We start from the raw sequence: 18,130 nt of genomic DNA, 5'->3' as shown, positions 1-18,130 counted from the left end.
ATTGCAGCGTGGCGTGTCATGAGGTCTTTGGAAAACTCCACCGTGCACACAGAAGAGAAAGAGTGAAAAAGGCAAATATCCTCTTAGTATTGTTATGAAACTAGTTTTGACTTCACATACTCCCTGGTAAAGGCTTGGGGCCAGGAACCACACTTGGAACTGCTGCTGGGATGCAGTGATGGAGAAAGGGCTCACAGGAGCACAAGGCCTCAGAGAGAAGGAGTTAACTATGTGAAGCCTCCTGGCTTTAAAAAGCATGGAGATTGTTGCTGGGCGCGGTGTTTCCCACGTGTAATCCCAGCACTTTGGGAGGCCGAGATGGGTGGATCACTTGAGGTCAGGAGTTCAAGGCCAGTCTGGCCAACATGGTGAAACACTGTCTCTAGTAAAAATATAAAAATTAACTGGGCATGGTGGCCCAGGCCTGAAGTCCCAGCTCCTTGGGAGGCTGAGGCAGGAGAATCGCTTGAACCCAGGAGGCAGAGGTTGCAGTGAGCTGAGATTGGGCCACTGCACTCCAGACTGGGCGACAAGAGTGAAACTCCATCTCAAAAACAAAACAAAAGCATGGAAATTGTACGGTGTGCTTCACTGCGAATTCTGGTCCTGACTTGGTCTTAGAATAGCTGCGGGACTATGGACAGGTACCCTGCCCTCTCTGAACCTCAGTTTCCCGGTCTGCTTTATGAACAGGGTGGCCTCTAACATTCCAGGCCGCGCCCCTCCCCCAGCCTTCCCCAAGCCTCTGGGAGGTTCCAGGAGGAATTTCAGAGCAACTCTTCCGTTTGCCAGCAGAAGGCGATGGAGACCAGCCTCGGCTGGACTACTTCCTCCCCAGAGGCCCTTCACCGCCTCCCCATCCAGACCCAAGGTTCCCTAGTGGTCCGGACGGTTTCCTTGGCATCGCTGGCACCAGGTATCTCAGGCCACCCAGGTTGTCCCAGGGAGGGGCTGGAGGCACCGAGAGCCCTTCATATTGACCCAGACACGTGGCCAGGTTGAGATGCTGGGATTCTCCCAAACCCAGTCTGGGAGGAGCTGGGGAGAAAGAAGAACGGATTTGGGCAAAGACACTTCAGCCCCTCCCCCCACACACCCCGCTGGGCCTTTCGGTGGGAAACCACCCAGGAGCTGTTGACTTCTCACAGGGAAAGCCGGGCGGGGGTGGCCGGAAGGGAGCAAGACGGAGAGAGAGCTGCGCCAGCTCCCCGGGGACCGCCTGCCTGCAGGCGCGAGGCGGCGCTTGCATCAGCGCCTGCCAGGGCAGGGGCAGGGACCGCGGCCACCGGCGACGTCAGTCGCTTTCCCAGAAGAATTCCACTTCCTGCGGCCGGGGCCCCGGCTGTGAGGGGGCGGGAGGGTGGTGGGTTGGTGTCGCAGGATGACACCACTGGTTTACTGCATCCTCTCGGTCACACACTGTTGCCTAGGAGACCAACAGCATCCTGGCCGCCTCAGTGAGGCTAACCCGCCCCCGGGAAGTGACCCGGGGCACGGCCCACTCAGGAAACCACTGGCTCTAGGGTGCAGGCCCCAGGAGACTAGGCCACCCACTACGGGACCTGGATTCTGCCCTGGAGGCATCCGGTGGCCCACCTTCCATATTGTACCTGATTGTCAAGTTTTCAAAGCACAGTTGCTGGAGGATGTTAGAAACAAGCCAGAGAAAACTAAAGCCCAGAGAAGGGCCCTAAGATAGCCTGTAACTGGGAGAGCTGACTTTTCAAGCCTCTGTGATTTGGTTTGGTTTGGTTTGGGTTGGATTGGGTTTTTTTCTTACCTTTCTTGCCATAGATCAGTGTCTCACAAACCTCTTAAGAGTCAATGGCCCGTCCGCTATCAGTGAAGCAATGTTTGTTTTATTTTGTTTGTTTGTTTGTTGTTGTTTGAGACACAGTCTTGATTTGTCACTCAGGCTGCAGTGCAGTGTCTTGATCTTGGCTCACTTCAACCTCTGCCTCCTGGTTCAATCCATTCTCTTGCCTCAGCTTCTCCAGTAGCTGGTATTACAGGTGCATACCACCACACTCGCTATTTTTTTTTTTTTTTTTTTTTTTAGAGAGACAAGGTTTCACCATGTTGGCCAGGCTGGTCTTGAACTCCTGACCTCAAGTGATCCACCCACCTTGGCCTCGCAAAGTGCTGGGATTACAGGTGTGACCCACCACACCTGGCTGCAATGTTTGTTTTAATTAATTTTGGCAAGTATTTCCTGAGCACCCCGAGTGTGCCAGGTGAAGAGACAGAGAAGGATAGTAACAGTGCTAGCCAGCATATATTAAGTCTTGCAAAGCTGCACAGGCATGAACTTGTGTCTTAAACACAACCTTATGAGGTAGGTGTTATCCCCATTTTACAGAGTAGAATACCCAGTTAATGTGAGATCAGCTGGGAAGTAAAATCAAATCTGAGTCCTAAACTAGAAGTCTTTACCATTACCAGGCAGCCTTGCAGAACGTCAATTAACATGGCAGACAGGGCCCTTCTTCTTTGGAATTGATGCATTTTTACTGCATTTTAAGACCGTGCATTTAATCTTAAATTATGTGTTAATAATGTGAGATGAGGATAAAAGTAATTCCAAATAAGAAACACGTGATAACATCAATGCAACTAGCGTTGAGGCCTACATTGAGGTATGCCAAACACTGTGCCAAACCCACTACCATTATTACCTCATTTAATACAACTCTATGAGGTCAGTTCTATCACTTTGGTCCCTCCTTCGCAGATGAAGAGACTGAGGCACAGAGGTGAAGTAACTCATCCATGTCCCAAAGCTAGTAAATTAATGCTTAGTAATTAACAGAATAGTGTCCTGGTCCATGTAAACACTTAATACACTTGTACTCTGCTTTGGAAAGAATAGAGAGACTGCAGTGTATACAAACATCCCGGGAAAACCTCATTCATTTGGACCATTTCCATCTAGATTTTACTATAATTTGAAAGGAGCCTAGGGTCGTGTGTGTGTGTGTGTGTGTGTATGTGTGTATGTGTGTGTGTTTTCCTGCTTGTGGGGAAAAGCTAAGCAAATAGTACAAACAAAGTAAAAACATTTTTGTGGGGCATTTTAGAATTTAGAAGAGCTAGGGTGTGTTCAGGGTGGTATGGCGGTAGACACATTTTAGAATGTATAAAGCACTTTGCTACCCAGGAGTTAACTTTATCTTCACAATCCCCCTGAGAAGTCATTAGAACTGGCCATCTTAGTCCCAGTCTGCAGGTGAACTCTGAGAAGCTTTCTAAAGAAGAATTTCTAACTACTAAAGAGAAAAAAATGATCTTTAGGGACTCAAAAGTAAACTACCCACAATAGCTAAGATGTGAAAACAACAAATGAATGGATAAACGAAATGTAGTATGTACGTACAATGAAATATTCAGCCTTAAAAAGGAATGAAATTCTGGTGAGTGCTACAATATGGATGAACATTGAAGGCATGATACTAAGTAAAATAAGTCAGACACAAAAGGACAGTATTGTATGATTCCACTTATATGGGATACCTAGAATAGACAAATTTATAGATACAGAAGTAGAGTAGAGGTGCCGGGGCTGGAGGGAGAGAGAAATGGGGAGTTCTCATTTGATTAGAATTCAATGAACAATTTAATTGATGATGAATTGAAGGGATGATGAACAAGCTCTAGGAATGGGTAGTGATGGTTGCACAACATTGTGAATATACTTAATGCCTCTGAATTGTGCACTTAAAAGTGGTTAAAAGGTGGCTCATCCCTGTAATCCCAGGATTTTGGGAGGCTGAGATGGGTGGATCACTTGAACCCGGGAGTTCGAGACCAGCCTGAGCAGCATAGTGAAATCCCATCTCTCCAAAAAATTAAAAAAAAAAAATAGCTGGGTGTGGTGGCAGATGCCTGTAGTCTCAGCTTCGTGGGAGGCTGAGGTGGGAGAATTGATTGAGCCCTAGAGGGTGAGGCTGCAATAAACAGTGATCATACCACTGCACTCTAGCTTAGGTAACAGAGAGGAAATTCTGTCTCCAAAAAAAAAAAAAAAGTTAAAATGGTAAACTTTGTGTTATGTATATTTTACTACAATGAAAAATTTTAAGAAAAAAAAGTAACCCACATAGCAAGCCCCATTCTCATCCAACTCTTTCTTTAAAAGGAGACTCCTGGGTACTTATTAAAGCAGAAGCAGCCTTAACTCAGGCCTGCACTTGAAAGCAAGAAAACACCATGCCTTTAAAAACTAGCTCACGAGTGTGTGTTTTCACTAAACACAGGAGGCTGGTATTCCCCTCAGGTATTCCAAGTGAACAAGATATGGCTGGTAGAGTGGAGAATTGGGAGGTGAGTCACTGGTTTGGCAGGTGACGTCACCATGAGGTGACCGTCTGCGTGGTGTGCCTCCCACCTCCCACGTCTCCCATTCTCTCCACTCAGGGGCGGCCAGGTCACCAGCTGGCTCAGCTGGAAGTCTATCTGTTCTGGTGTGATGTTTAGTGGGAAACATTCCTCTTTATGACTCAGTGACTCAGTATCCCAACAGATGGGTTCAGGAAGGCTCCAGTAGCTATAAAGCCAACTCCGAGGTGGGAACCTGGATGGCCAAGGAGGAGATGAAAGACATAAACCCTTGGGAAGGGAGAGGAGAGAGCTTGTTTTCTGTTTGTTGGAATGCTAAATATCTAAGAAGTAATGGAATGATTTAGGATAATAATTATTATCCTAAGACAACTCAGGAGACTGGCACACGGAAGGGGACAGTAAATATTTATTGAATGAAATATTCATTGATTATTATTTCAGAGGTATTCAACTGCAAGAACAATCCCAAACTATGAGTGAAAAACATAGATTCTCGACCGGGCACAGTGGCTCGCACCTGTAATCCCAGCACTTTGGGAGGCCAAGGCGGGTGGATCACTTGAGGTCAAGAGTTCGAGACCAGCCTGGCCAACGTGGTGAAACCCTGTCTCTACTAAAAATACAAAATTAGCCAGGCGTGGTGGCACACACCTGTAATCCCAGATACTCAGGAGGGTGAAGCAGGAGAATCGCTTGAACCCAGGAGACAGAGGTTGCAGTGAGCCAAGATTACACCACTATACTCCAGCCTGGGTGATAAGAGCGAAACTCCACCTCAAAAACAAAAAAAAGGAAAGAAAAAGAAAAACATATATTCTTACTTATGTCTCACCAACTCTAGTTTTCTCAAAGGGGCACCAGAAATGGAGCTTGACATACTTTTGTGGAATTGACACAGGTTTGATGTGGACAACTATGATATTGACACAAAGAATCATGATGTTTATGCAGGTAATGAGGTCATTAATAAGTAGTAATGTGACAGGATTGTCTTGGACATGTTTGTACACTCATCTAGCAGTTGTTAGCAGAGGTACCATATCTATATAAGATGAAAGGAAGTGAGAAAGAGAAAGTATTTGCTTTATTTGTTTTTCCTTTTTTCTCTTTAGGCTGTATACTGTTGAGTCAATCTGGGATGGTTTAAGGTACATGAGCCTCAGTATCAGACAAGCCTCAAATGAGTCAGTGAGGACTCTTAGTTGCAAGACAGAAATTGGATTCAAATTAGCTACAGGGGGAAAAAAAATCCAGCAGATGGCTTCAGGCATAGCTGTTTCCAGGTGCCCAAATGCTAGTGTTAGAGATTTGTTGGTTTTTTTTAAATCTTGCAGCTCTGCCTGCCTATAAGATGACAAGGAATCATCCCAGTAGCTCTAGTCTTACCTTTTGTGAGCTTAACAACCTCATTAGAAAGAGATCTTTCTTCTCAACAAAAATATCAGGATTAACTCTGGCCAGCCTCGCTTGAGTCACATATTCCTCCCTAGACCTGGAGATGGTGTTAAAGCCATAAGATGCAGTTTCCAGAATAAAAAGGAATGGTTGCTGGGCAGGCAAAAACAATAGGTGTCACTCCCTGTGTGTAAATGTATGCCTGTGGGAGAGAGGGTTTATAGTTTATGTGGCACTTTGCTGATTTGTCACTACCTAGTGAGTCAGTCTGATGTGGTGGAATGAGTGCGCTCTGGACTCAACAGGCCTGAGTCAAAATGTTGGCTCTTCATTAGCTGTGTGGCCTTGGGCAACTTACTTAAAAGTAACCGTGCTGATAACTACCATGTTTTGAGCACTCGGCATGTGCTAGGTGTTACATATATTATCTCATTACTCCACATAGTCTTCCACAGCTCTGCAAAATGGTTATTATTTTCTCCTTCTTATAGATGAGGAAGCTGAAGATCAGACAGATTAAGTGACCTGCCCAAGGTCACTAAGCTAGTTAGGGACACTCCAACCCAGGGTGCTCTGACTCAAGGCAGCCTCTCTGGCCCTCCCTCTCCATGCCTGAAAAATGGACATGACATGGAGAAGAAGAAAGTGGCAGAAGAGGAGGAAAAGGAAAAATACTGAAACAGTAAAATGCCCATAACATATTAGGTATGCAATAAATCTAGTTCCCTTCATCTGTTCTTCCACTCACTTCTTTCCTCACTTTTCTCCATCTTTTTCTTTCTTTGGGCACTTCAAAAGGTCCTAGCTTTCTCCTTCCTTCCTTCCCTCCCTTCATTCTTTCCTTCCTCTCTTCCTTCCTTTTTTTCCTTCTCTTTCTTCCCCCCACTTGCCTCCTTTTTTTTTTTTTGAGACAGAGTCTCGCTCCATCACCCAGGCTGTAGTGCAGTGGCGTGATCTCAGCTCACGGCAGCCTCCACTTCCCTTGTTCAAGCGAGTCTCCTGCCTCAGTCTCCTGAACAGCTGGGATTACAGGTGCCCGCCACCACGACTGGCTAATTTTTGTATTTTTAGTAGAGACAGAGTTTCACCATGTTGGCCAGGCTGGTCTTGAACTCCTGACCTCAAATGATATGCCCACCTCAGCCTCCCAAAGTGCTGGGATTACAGGCGTGAGCCACTGCACCCGGCCCATTTTTTTTCCCCACTTTTTGAAGTCCTTACCTGGTCCAAGGTGATATTTCTGAATCATAACAGGATAAATACTGGGGCTTTAGTCATTTTTAAAGCACTCACCCTCATAAACATGACTGCCACCCCTAGAGGAACCCCCAGCCGTGACCCCTACATCAGCACTCTGGCTTGACCAAGATCATGTTCTAGCTCACTGGGAAGGGGGAAACCAAGGCACATGGGATTCCTCCCACTCCAATTCACGCCTCTGTATCCACCAGTCTCTGCATGAAGTTTTCCTAATCTGTTTAACTCACATGCCAGCTCTGACTGAGGTGGGGTAGTGGCAGGGGCACCCTTTTCTCTCCACACTGTTTCAGCTTCAGCCCTCGCCTGACCTTTCTTTCACCCTCTCCTGCCTACTTGGGGAGCCTGCCCAAGCCGTGATGAAAGGCAAGGGAAGTGAGCACCATGCTGAGCCGTGGGGTTTGGAGATAAGCACCTTCAATTTTGGACATGTTGGAACTAGAAATCAAGAGGAATTGGCACTCCAAAGGGAGGGTTGGGCTTCTCCCAGATGCTGGGCTGGTGTGGGTGAGGGGGGTCCCCTGGGCAGATGCAAGGGTGAGACTGCACAACATAGTCTTGCCAGGTGAGGAACTTGCCGAGGGTGACCAAACAGTGAACCTCTAACTCCTTAATGATTTTTCTAGAATGTTCTGGCCTTGGGAACAGGAAGTCCTCCTAAGTGACAGAGCCACCACTTCACACACACCTTGCACAACGTGTGAGCCTGTGCAGGTCATTCTCCACATGGCCACATGCCCTGTTTGGTGTGGGAGCCGCACGCCATACCCAGGCCCCTCAGGCCGCTCCACGTGGGTTCTTCCACCCAGGTGGGCACTGCAGTTGGGCTCAGGGTCTTCCCTCTTGGGGTAGCATCCCTGGTAGCAGAAACTGCCTCCTGTTCACCCCATCCTCAACCTAGGGCACAACATTAAGAAAGTCTGATTCCAGGAAGGCTTTTGTGAAATAGAGGGCGGGGGAGCTGTGGCCAGAGAGGAAGGGGGGCATGGCGATGAGTTCACACTTATTAAATATCATCAGCCCTGAGAAAGAGTATGAATAATCCCCATTCTAGAGATAGGAAAACTGAGACTCGAGTTAGTTAACAGGAAGATGCAGTGTCTACCAACAGAACAATTTCATTTTATGGACTTGAGTCACTCCCAAGATGCCTGGCCCCTGAACACTCTGATTTCCTCACCCAGTTCTCAAACTACAATGTGCTCACAAATTCCCTGAGAGCTTGTTTAAAGGCAAATTGTGATTCAGAGGGGCCCGAGATCCCACCATCTGACAAGCTCCGCTGCTGCTAGTCTGAGACAACACTTTGAATAGCAAGCGAGGCTCCAGGTTGAGGCTGTCTTTTTACAACAGCATGAGCTTAAATTCCTCACTCGGGCAGCAGGGGTGGGTGGTCTAGAGTTGCACTATCCTAATTGAGATGTACTGTGAGTGTGAAATACACACCAGATTTTGAAGGTGTTGTAAGAACAAAAGAATATAACATATCTCATTAATAATTCTTTTTATGAATTACATATTGAAATAATATTTGAGGTAAAATCAAATAGATTTTTAACAAATCTTTTTCAACTGTGTCTTTTTACTTTTCTAATGTGGCTACTAGAAAATGTAAAATTATGCATGTGGCTTGTATTATTATTATTTTGAGACAGAGTCTCACTGTCACCCAGGCTGGAGTGCAGTAGCATGATCATAGCTCACTGCAGCCTCAACATTCTGGAGTCAAGGGATCCTGCGTCCCATCTCAGTTTCCTGAGTCGCTAGGACTACAGGCACACACCACCATGCTTGGCTAATTTTTTTATATTTTGTGGAGATGGGGTCTCCCTGTTACCCACACTGGTCTCCGACTCCTGAGCTCAAGTGGTCGTCCTGCCTCAGCTTCCCCAAGTGCTGGGATTACAGGCATGAGCCTCCATGCCTGGCCACGTTATATTTTTAGTGAATAGCTCTGGTTTAGAGCAGTGGTTCTCAACCAGGCAGGGGTAATTCTGGCACCCCAGGGATATTTGGCAACGTCTGAAACGTTTTTGGCTTGGTTGCCATAAGTAGTCGGGTTGCTACTGGCATGTAATGGATAGAGGCCAGGGATAGTGCTAAACATTCCATAGTGCCCAGGACAGCCCCTTATCACCAAGAATTTGTCCAGCCCCAAATGTCAGTAATGCCAAGGTTGAGAAAGTCTCATCTAGAAACATCGCCACCATCTCTCAGATTATTTTATTGACTTTTTAATTTGTCCAATGCCTTCATCCCTCTACTAGAACATAAGCTCCATGAAATCAGAGACTTGCCTGCCTGTGGCTGCTAGAACAGTGCCTGGCACAAGGCAGCATTCTGTAGTACACATTAAATGTCCCTCTATCCACTTGAGCCCACCAAGTGGTTTGAATTTGCCCATGCAAACTAGCACAGGCCCACCAGCCAGGGGCCTCAGAACACAGTGAGACCACTCCACTCTGAAATCAAGCTAAGACAAGACAAAGTCTAAATCCACAGGTCTTGACTAGGTGTCCTCACAACTGCACATTAATCAATCTATCCACGGGCAGGCATTCACCCCAGGGAGCAGAGATAGGAATTGCCTCTGAAGGGCTTGTCAGACCTCTGTGCACAGCTTGGCCCCGCCCAGCCCTGGCAGGCCTTTCATCCTGGGCGGGGTCACCTACCAAGCTGCCACAGACCAAGCTGCTTTCGTTTCCAGTGATTTTATTCACCACCCAGTGGTGGTTTCAAAGGGCTGGCTCCAGCCCATCTGATCTGCTGCCTTTTCTGAGTTGCTGGGCCCTGTGTGGAGCCCAAACCTGGGCTTTCTAAGGGAGAGTTGTCTCCTAGCCTTCTCCTTTCGCAAGCTGGTGGGTGGGGTTAGGGTGAGGCCAAAAGAACAACTTGGGTCCACCCAGGGCGTGCGAGGGAACGGAATCAGGGCAGATTAATTTCTCTTGTTGAGATAACTCTTTAATCTTCAATATAAAGTCGTGAAAGCCACTGTTCTGGGCCTTCTCCCTTTCCCTCTTGTCACTCCCTGGGGTGCGGCCCTATCCTGGTAGGAGTCCAGAGACCTGGACTTGGCCCCAGAACTGGGCTGTGTGACCTAGGGTAAGGGAAGAAAGCCCTTCTGAGCTTTTTAAATTATTATTATTATTATTATTATTGAAACAGTCTCGCTCTGTTGCCAGGCTGGAGTGCCGTGGTGCAATCTCAGCTGACTGCAACCTCCATCTCCTGGGTTCAAGCAATTCTCCTGCTTCAGCCTCCTGAGGAACTGGAACTACAGACGCGTGCCACCACGCCCAGCTAAGTTTTGTATTTTTAGTAGAGATGGAGTTTCACCATCTTGGCCAGGATGGTCTTGGTCTCTTGACCTCGTGATCCACCTGCCTCGGCCTCCCAAAGTGCTGGGATTACAGGCATGAGCCACCGCGCCCGGCCTCTGAGCTTTCTTCTAAATGGAGGAGGGGAGAGAGGAGTAGGAGTTATACTGATCTTTAAATCTTTTAGCCTTTCAATCTTGCCTCTAGTCTTTAAGATAAAGCCCGAGCCCCTCAGCACGACCCAGCTTCACTCCTGTCCACCTTCCTGCCTCTAAGTTGGCAGTCCAGCTCCTTGCCCCATATGGTGAATACATCCCACTTCAGCCACAGTGGCCTATCTTCAGTTTTGTTAATGTGCCTTGCTCTCTTTTACCTTCTAGTCTTTGGACATGTCATTCTGCTCTTCCACGGAGTTTTCCAGGGTAATTCTTAAATCTATGTAGGGTAGATCACATGACATCTGTTCACTGTGTGTTCTTGGGCAAGTTACTTAACCTCTCTGTGCTTCAGTCCCCTCTTGTAGAAAAATGAGAATAACACTGGTCCTTAATTCATGGGGTTATTGTGCAGTTGAATGAGATGATGCTTGCAGAGTTGTTTACAGCAATATCTAACACCCAGAAGGCAACAAGGGAAAACATTCCCTGCCATCATTATGATCATTTCTGGAATGTGTTCATACTCAACTCTCAGGAATCAGCTCAGTTGTTACCCTCTTTCAGGAAGGCTTCCCAGGTTTCCACTCTCCAACTCCGGTGTCTGCCCCTCCTCTGCCTCCTGACTCACCCTGGGTCACTGCTGTCATCACCCTTATCACTAGTGTGGTAACTGCCTGTTTACTTGTCTAGCTCCTCTCAATAGATTGTCACTTCCTCAAGTCTAGAGATTAGAAACAGACCACATGCTGGCCCAAACCACAGGTGTGCTTTAGCTGGACTAGGGGCAGGAAGTCTGGAAAACTTTTAATAAGGTGTATTTTTTTAAAATCGAAAACAAATCGGTTATTTTAAAAATGGGATGATTTCACATAAAAATCTGAGTTTCCTGCTTCTCTTGGAAAATTAGAGACTCTGCAAATACAAGCCCCTATCATCACCTGCACCTGTGGGAGCATTGGCTTCAGGGGGCAGGTGCTCCTGGCTTACTGTAGGCTCCACCCAGCATGATTACTCACATTCTGCCCCCAAAATAAGGTGATGACATAAGCCTGTCCTCTGAATCAGGACACCTTTGAGAGTGAAAGTGATATGTTATTAATAACCACAAATAAACCAGACAGATCAGGGAAAACTGGAAAACAGACTCCCCCTAAACTACAGAGTCAGGGGCTTTGTCATCTCTGGGTCCCACACGACACACTTCCTGCCACATACATGCTCAACAAATGGTCATCACAACAACTAGGGCATCTTGAGCATTTGCTTAACGCAAGCTTGTCCAATCCATGGCCCGCAGGCCTAGGACAGTTCTGAATGTGGCCCAACACAAATTCGTAAACTTTCTTAAAACATTATGAGGCCGGGCGCGGTGACTCACGCCTGTAATCCCAGCACTTTGGGAGGCGGAGGCGGAGTCGGGCAGATCATGAGGTCAAGAGATCGAGACCATCCTGGCTAATATGATGAAATCCCATCTCTACCAAAAATACAAAAATTAGCTGGGTGTGGTGGCGGGTGCCGGTAGTCCCAGCTACTTGAGAGGCTAAGGCAGGAGAATCGCTTGAACCCAGGAGGCGGAGGTTGCAGTGAGCTGAGATCTCACCACTGCACTCCAGTCTGACAACAGAGCAAGACTCCATCTTAAAAAAAAAAAAAAAAAGAAAAAAAAAAAGGAGTTTGGAGTTTTTTGCATTTTTTTTAAAGCTCATCAGCTATCGTTAGTGTTAATGTATTTTATGTGGGGGTCCAAGACAATTCTTCCAATGTGGCCCAGGGAAGCCAAAAGATTGGACTCTCCTGGCTTAATGTATTCACTCGACAGTCCTCCCAGGAGCCTTATGAGGTAGTGACTGTTGTCTGCATCTTGCAGATGAAGAAACTGAGGCACAGATATATTTAATACTGTAACCTGTGTCGACCGCACGGCTAGGCAATGGGAAACAAGACAGTTTGGGTCTAGAGGTTGTGTGTTGGCAAAATCAATCATTCGCTCTTAGAGTCCTTCCCACCTCTACAAACTTCAGGTTCTTTTGATGTTTTTCCTCTTGTTTTCTCCTTTCCCAGGTCTCTCCTTTTGTCCTTTCCTCCTTTCTCTCTCATACTCTGTCCTCTTTGTCTCTCCCTCTCGCTCGCTCTTTCTGTTCCACCCACTCTTGCTCTCTCTCTCTCTCCCATCTTTGTCTCTCTGTGTCTCTAACTGTTGTTCCTGCTCTTGGGAACTCTCTGTTTCTGTCTCTCTGTATTTCCCTTGACATCTTTTTTTTTCTTTTCTTTTTTCTTTTTTTTTTAAGACAGGGTTTCACAGTGTCACTGAGGCTGGAGTGCAATGGTGTGATCTTGGCTCACTGCAGCCTCAACCTCCCAGGCTCAAGTGATCCTCCCACCTCAGCCTTTCAAGTAGCTAGGACGATAGATGTGTACCACACCTGGCTAATTTTTGTATTTTTTTGTACAGATGGGGTTTTGCCAAGTTGCCCAGGCTGGTCTCAAACTCCTGGTCTCCAGCAGTCCTCCCGCCTTAGCCTCCCAAATTGCTGGGATTGCAGGCCTGAGCCACTGGCGCCCGTCCATGACTCCTTTCTTGAAAGACTCTCACTGTCTCTTTTCTTGTCATCTCTCTGCTCTTCCTTTTTCTGTCCTCCCTTTTTCCTCCTCCTCTTTCTCCTTCTCTCTGTGTCTCTCCCTGTCTCTCTGTGTCTCTCTCTTCCGCACATTATGCATTCTCACCAACCATGACTAAACACGTATGCGATAGAAGAATATGCTTTCAGTAACTCACTGTGGGTGCTGGCTTGTAGAAATCCCACAAGCCAGGCCCTGTGCCTTCACTACACTTTTGGTGAGAACTTCTGTGGACAGAGGCACAAAAGCCTCAAGCTGTGAGATTCAAAATCTGGTAGTTAAGCCAGCCCCTCAGCGCTCCCAGCTTGTGCCTCCATCCTTGTTCAAAACAGTGAGTTGTAAAGTGTCTTGATGACTTTCAGCAGACAGACCTGCAAAGAAGAGAAGCTGGTCTGGACTCCGGCCTTCCTTCACAACACATGGACAGGTAAATAAAATTAATGGCATGTGTCTCTTTTTTGCAAGAGAAGGATAACCACAGTATATCCTTTACAACAAATATGTATGTTCAAGGCACATGAAATGTATGTCTCTTGAAGGACAAAATAGCCTTGGAATATCATTTTGAAGCCAAGGAGAAAAGTAACTTTTTCTGGCTGGGTGCAGTGGCTCATGCCTGTAGTCCCAGCACATTGGGAGGATGACTCAGGAGGATCTCTTAAGCCCAAGAGTTTAAGACTAGCCTGGGCAACATGGCGAAGCCCCCATGTCTACAAAAACACAAAAATTAGCCAGGCGTGGTGGCGCACACCTGTAGTCCCAGCTACTCAGGAGGCCGAGGTGGGAGGATGGCTGGAACCCAGGATGTCAAGGCTGCAGTGAGCTGAGATTGTACCACTGCACTCCAGCCCAGGTGACAGAGTGAGACCCTGTCTTGGGAAAAAAAGGTAACTTTTTCTTAACATGTAAACAGGGAGAAAAGTAATAGAAAAGGAGAAAATGGTACTCCTCATCAGTGAAGTGAGTGAAAAATTAAGTGGGGATAGCAGAGAGGGAAAGAGAGGGGAAGGGAAATTAAGCAGAAGTCACAGTAGCCTGAGGAATGAGACAGAGGAGGATGAGGGGGAGGAGAGGCAGAGGCAGAGGAGGAGGAGGCAGAGGCAGAGAAGGAGGAGAAGGAGAGGAGGAGGAGCTGAGATTGGGGGAAGAAGGTGACTGATCTTAACAAATTTGAGATGAGACTTCAGCAGCCCCAGCTTAGGCAACTACCTGGTTGGCTCTGCCCAAATGAATGTCCACTTACGGAGGGAGGGAGAAGGAGGAAACCTGGAGACCAAAAGGGTCCCGGTGAAGTAGATAATCAGTCTCAAATCCCAGACTGGGCTCCACCCTTTTGTTCACCTTGGTTTCCGAATGGGTGTCCCTGTGCTCTGGAGGGGAAGTGTTCAGACAAAGGCTCACTGGTGGCGATGAGTCAGGGCCCCACCCAGCCCCTACCAGCCCCAGGAGGCCTCTCCTTGCCCATAGGCCTGACAGCGGCTGGGTGTTATCAGGAGAAACCAAGAAACAGTAGGGGCATGGGAAGCCATTCAAAGTCACTCCAAAAGACCTGCTGTGGCCATAGGGTCTAGCTGCCAGAGCCCTGCAGCTGGGGTGGTTCCATTCATCCTGGCAATTAATGGTGAGTTGGCTGCCCAGTGTTTGCCATTTCAATGTCAACAGCCCAAGGGAGACAGCCCTGTGGAGCGGGATCAGCCCAGCTATACGATCTGTCACTTGGCCTGGCTGGATGGCTCAAGCCTGTAATCCCAACACTTTGGGAGACCGAGGTGGGTGGATCACTTGAGGCCAGGAGTTTGAGATCAGCCTGACCAACACGGGGAAACCCTGTCTCTACTAAAAATACAAAAATTAGCTTGGCGTGGTGGCGCACATCTGTAATCCCAGCTACTCGGGAGGCTGAGGCAGGAGAACTGCATGAACCCAAGAGGTGGAGGTTACAGTGAGCTGAGATCACACCACTGCACTCCAGCCTGGGTGACAGAGCCAGACTCCATCTCAAAAAAAAAAAAATCTGTTATCACACAATTTCCACCATCAACACCCTTCCTTTAGCTATAAGACCTGAGAGGGCAGGAGACCTGTTGTAGATCCCACAGCATACCCAGCAATTGACCTGCAGACTGGTATGCAGCAGGTGCTCAATAACTGAACAAGTTAGCATGCATTCAACTCTCCCTGCTGCCACAGACCAGCTGTGTGACCCTGCTCAACTTCCTTAACTTGTCTGAGCTGCTACTTCCCTTATCAATACACGAGAGAGTGCCAGTGAAAGCATAGACTATTGCCTTCCCACCTTTGTGAGATAAGAAAGCCGGAGCATCCAGTCCATAGTTGTCATCAAAATATGGTGGGGGTGGAATGGAGGAGCTCCTTTCCCTTTCCAAAAGTCTGCAGCTTCTGTTGCCGCTAGTTCCGAGGGTGTCGTACAGATGTTACTTTTTAGGAAGACGGTGTGGGGATGTGGTTAAGTGCTCATGATCTGGGGGCTGAGTACCCGAGTTCAAATGCTACCTCCTCCACCTGTCACTCCATGGTGGCCACCGGCAAGCCACTTCATCTCGCTGAGCTTGTTTTCCCATGTGTAAAACAGAATTGTCAGGAGGCTTACGTGAGATAAATCCCACATCCCTGGCACATAGTAGATACTCCATACACCTTAGCCATGATCACCAGTTTCCACCTCCCAACCCTGTGATGGAGATGTGACTCTCCCCAGGGTGCAAAAGAGGAAACCAGGGCTGGCCAGGTGGAGAGGCCCTCTCCTGACAGCAGAACCAGAACCAGACACCCTTATCCCACCCACCCAGGCCCACCACAGCTGCCAAACATGAGCTGATGGGACAGCCCTCGTGGTCTCCACCCACTGCCCTGGTGGAGAAGTGAAACATGAACCCATCAGTGCAAGACAGAGGAAGAGGCGCCAGCGAAGGTAAGAAGAGTCGGGTGGCCATGAATTTTATTGAAGGGACAGTCCAGGACAAGGTCAAGTCCAGGGTGGCAAGAGGGTGGAGGCGGTGGGAGGATAGTATGACAAGAGGGGTATGGGGGCTGAGTCGGCTGGCGGCCAGGGGTGAAAAGCTGGTCCCGAGAATGAGGAAGGAAGCCTTTTTATCAGTGTTAACAAGAACAGAGAGGGAAGTTCTTTGCATCTGGCCAGATACCTCAGCTGTGACCTCCTGTCTCTCAGGAGGGGGTCCCTGCAAGTTTTGCTTTCAAAAGTCTCTTGGGAGAAATCACAAGTCCCTGATTCTTAGAAGCTGCCTTCATCTTAACTAAAAAAATCCCTCAGTGGCTTTTTGGTCAGCACAACAGGATTAGCCTTTCTGACTGGTGGGCTTCCAGCCTCTAAGGATAGCTGGATTTCCCTTGCTTTCACCTACCCATTTGCAGGTGAGAAAACTGAAGCTGGAACCTGGCCTCCAGTCCTGTCTCTGCCATTAGCAGCCCTGGGATCTTAACGCCTCCACCAGCTGAGCTTCAGTTTTTCCATCTGTAAAATGGAGGGTTGAGGCCACATCTTCCTTTTAGTCCTTCCTCTTCCCTTCCCTCCAGAGCAAGCGATGTGGAATTCTAAGGCCAAAGTCACCCTGATTGAATGGTGTGGATTAGTCAAGAACCCAGCACTGAGGTCAGCTTCTAGAAGCAATTTAAGATGACCCAAGGATTTGAGATTCCAACCTCCCGCAGGCAAGCAGAAGTGCTCCCTCCTACATAGGGCCGCCCTCCTTCCTGAGCAACTGGGCTGATTTGTGGAAGAAACAGCTGTGCTTTCTGGTGAGCTCCAATGCCAAACATGTGGGCCTTGGATCAGGCAGGATGTTCCATCAGCAGTCATTGTTCACACCTGTGCTCTATGGGCCAGGCATCAAGCCAATAGTAACACCTCCTTTCACCCCACAACAACCCTGTACCAAGCACACACCCATTTTACACCTGAGGAAGCTGAGGCTCGGAGAGGCACCGCGCCCAGGGTCATGTAACCACAGGTGACAAAATGAAGATGCAAATGCAACCTGAGTGATTCCTTTTGACGGAGCCACACCATTTAAATCAATGCTGGGTGATTGGATTAGATGTAATTTCTTTTTAATTAAAAACTTTTTTTTTTTTTTTTTGCCAGACACAGTGGCTCATGCCTGTAATCCCAGCACTTTGGGAGGCCGACGCGAAGTGGATCACTTGAGGTCGAGAGTTCGAGACCAGCCTGGCCAATACAGTGAAACCCTGTCTCTACTGAAAATACAAAAAGTTAGTAGGGTGTGGTGGTGGGCAACTGTAATCCCAGCGACTTGGGAGGCTGAGGCAGGAGAATCGCTTTAACCTAGGAGGCAGAGGTTGCAGTGAGCTGAGATCGTGCCACTGCATTCCAGCCAGGGTGACAGAGTGAGATTCTGTCTCAAAGAAAACCCAAAAAACAAAACAAAAACTTTTTTTTTCCCCATAATGAACAGGATTGCTTGTGTTTTAAAAGGGAGTAACCAATCACAGCACTTGCAAATAACATTATATGTTGCCTGGAATCTGATTTAAACTATTCCATGGGGGTGGTGGTGCAAAAATAAAGCAAAATTCTCTGTGAATTGATAGCCCTTGAGGCTGAGTATTGGGTGTGATGTTCATTATCCTGTTCTCCTGTAGTGAACGTGTTTGAGAAGTTCCATGGTATTAAAAATTTTTTTAATTTAAAATTTAATAAGTCTAAATTCAAGATAAATGAACTGGCCTGGGAATGCCCTGTCATGGGGGTAGCAGTCCTTAGCCCCACCCCACAGCTGAAAGCATTTTAAGGTCGGCTTCAAGAAGGTATTCATTAAGGCCTCCTGGTTCTGCTCTCCCTGAACCACAATGGCTCTCTCTGCGTCCGGGAGAACAATCTTCCCCCAGACTGCTGGCCAAGTCGAGACTGCGCATTAGGGATCCCACAGCCAAGCTGTGGTTTTATGACAGAGTTTGGAACCATATGTGGTTCACGCTCACTCTGTCCAGAGACTTGGGGAATCTCTCATAAATATTCTCAGCAAAGCCACATCCTGGGACACC

The 18,130-nt window shown here is 47.7% G+C and overlaps 1 long non-coding RNA gene across 3 annotated transcripts; it reads left to right on the top strand.

The window, feature by feature from the left end:
* Positions 1 to 793: 793 nt before the first annotated feature.
* LOC123571799 (uncharacterized) lies at positions 794 to 17,780 on the top strand. Of its 3 annotated transcripts, XR_012431370.1 has the most exons (5): positions 794 to 916; positions 13,450 to 13,514; positions 15,898 to 16,019; positions 16,643 to 16,864; positions 17,211 to 17,780. It is a non-coding gene; the product is annotated as an uncharacterized lncRNA (long non-coding RNA). The 3 variants fall into 3 exon arrangements; XR_006696038.2 differs by lacking the exon at positions 16,643 to 16,864; XR_012431371.1 differs by lacking the exons at positions 13,450 to 13,514; positions 16,643 to 16,864.
* Positions 17,781 to 18,130: the final 350 nt, after the last annotated feature.

Source organism: Macaca fascicularis, chromosome 2, assembly GCF_037993035.2.
Source record: "Macaca fascicularis isolate 582-1 chromosome 2, T2T-MFA8v1.1".
NCBI lineage: Eukaryota > Metazoa > Chordata > Mammalia > Primates > Cercopithecidae > Macaca > Macaca fascicularis.
The sequence above is the reverse complement of the archived record's forward strand: the minus strand, read 5'-3'. Positions and strand labels throughout refer to the sequence as shown.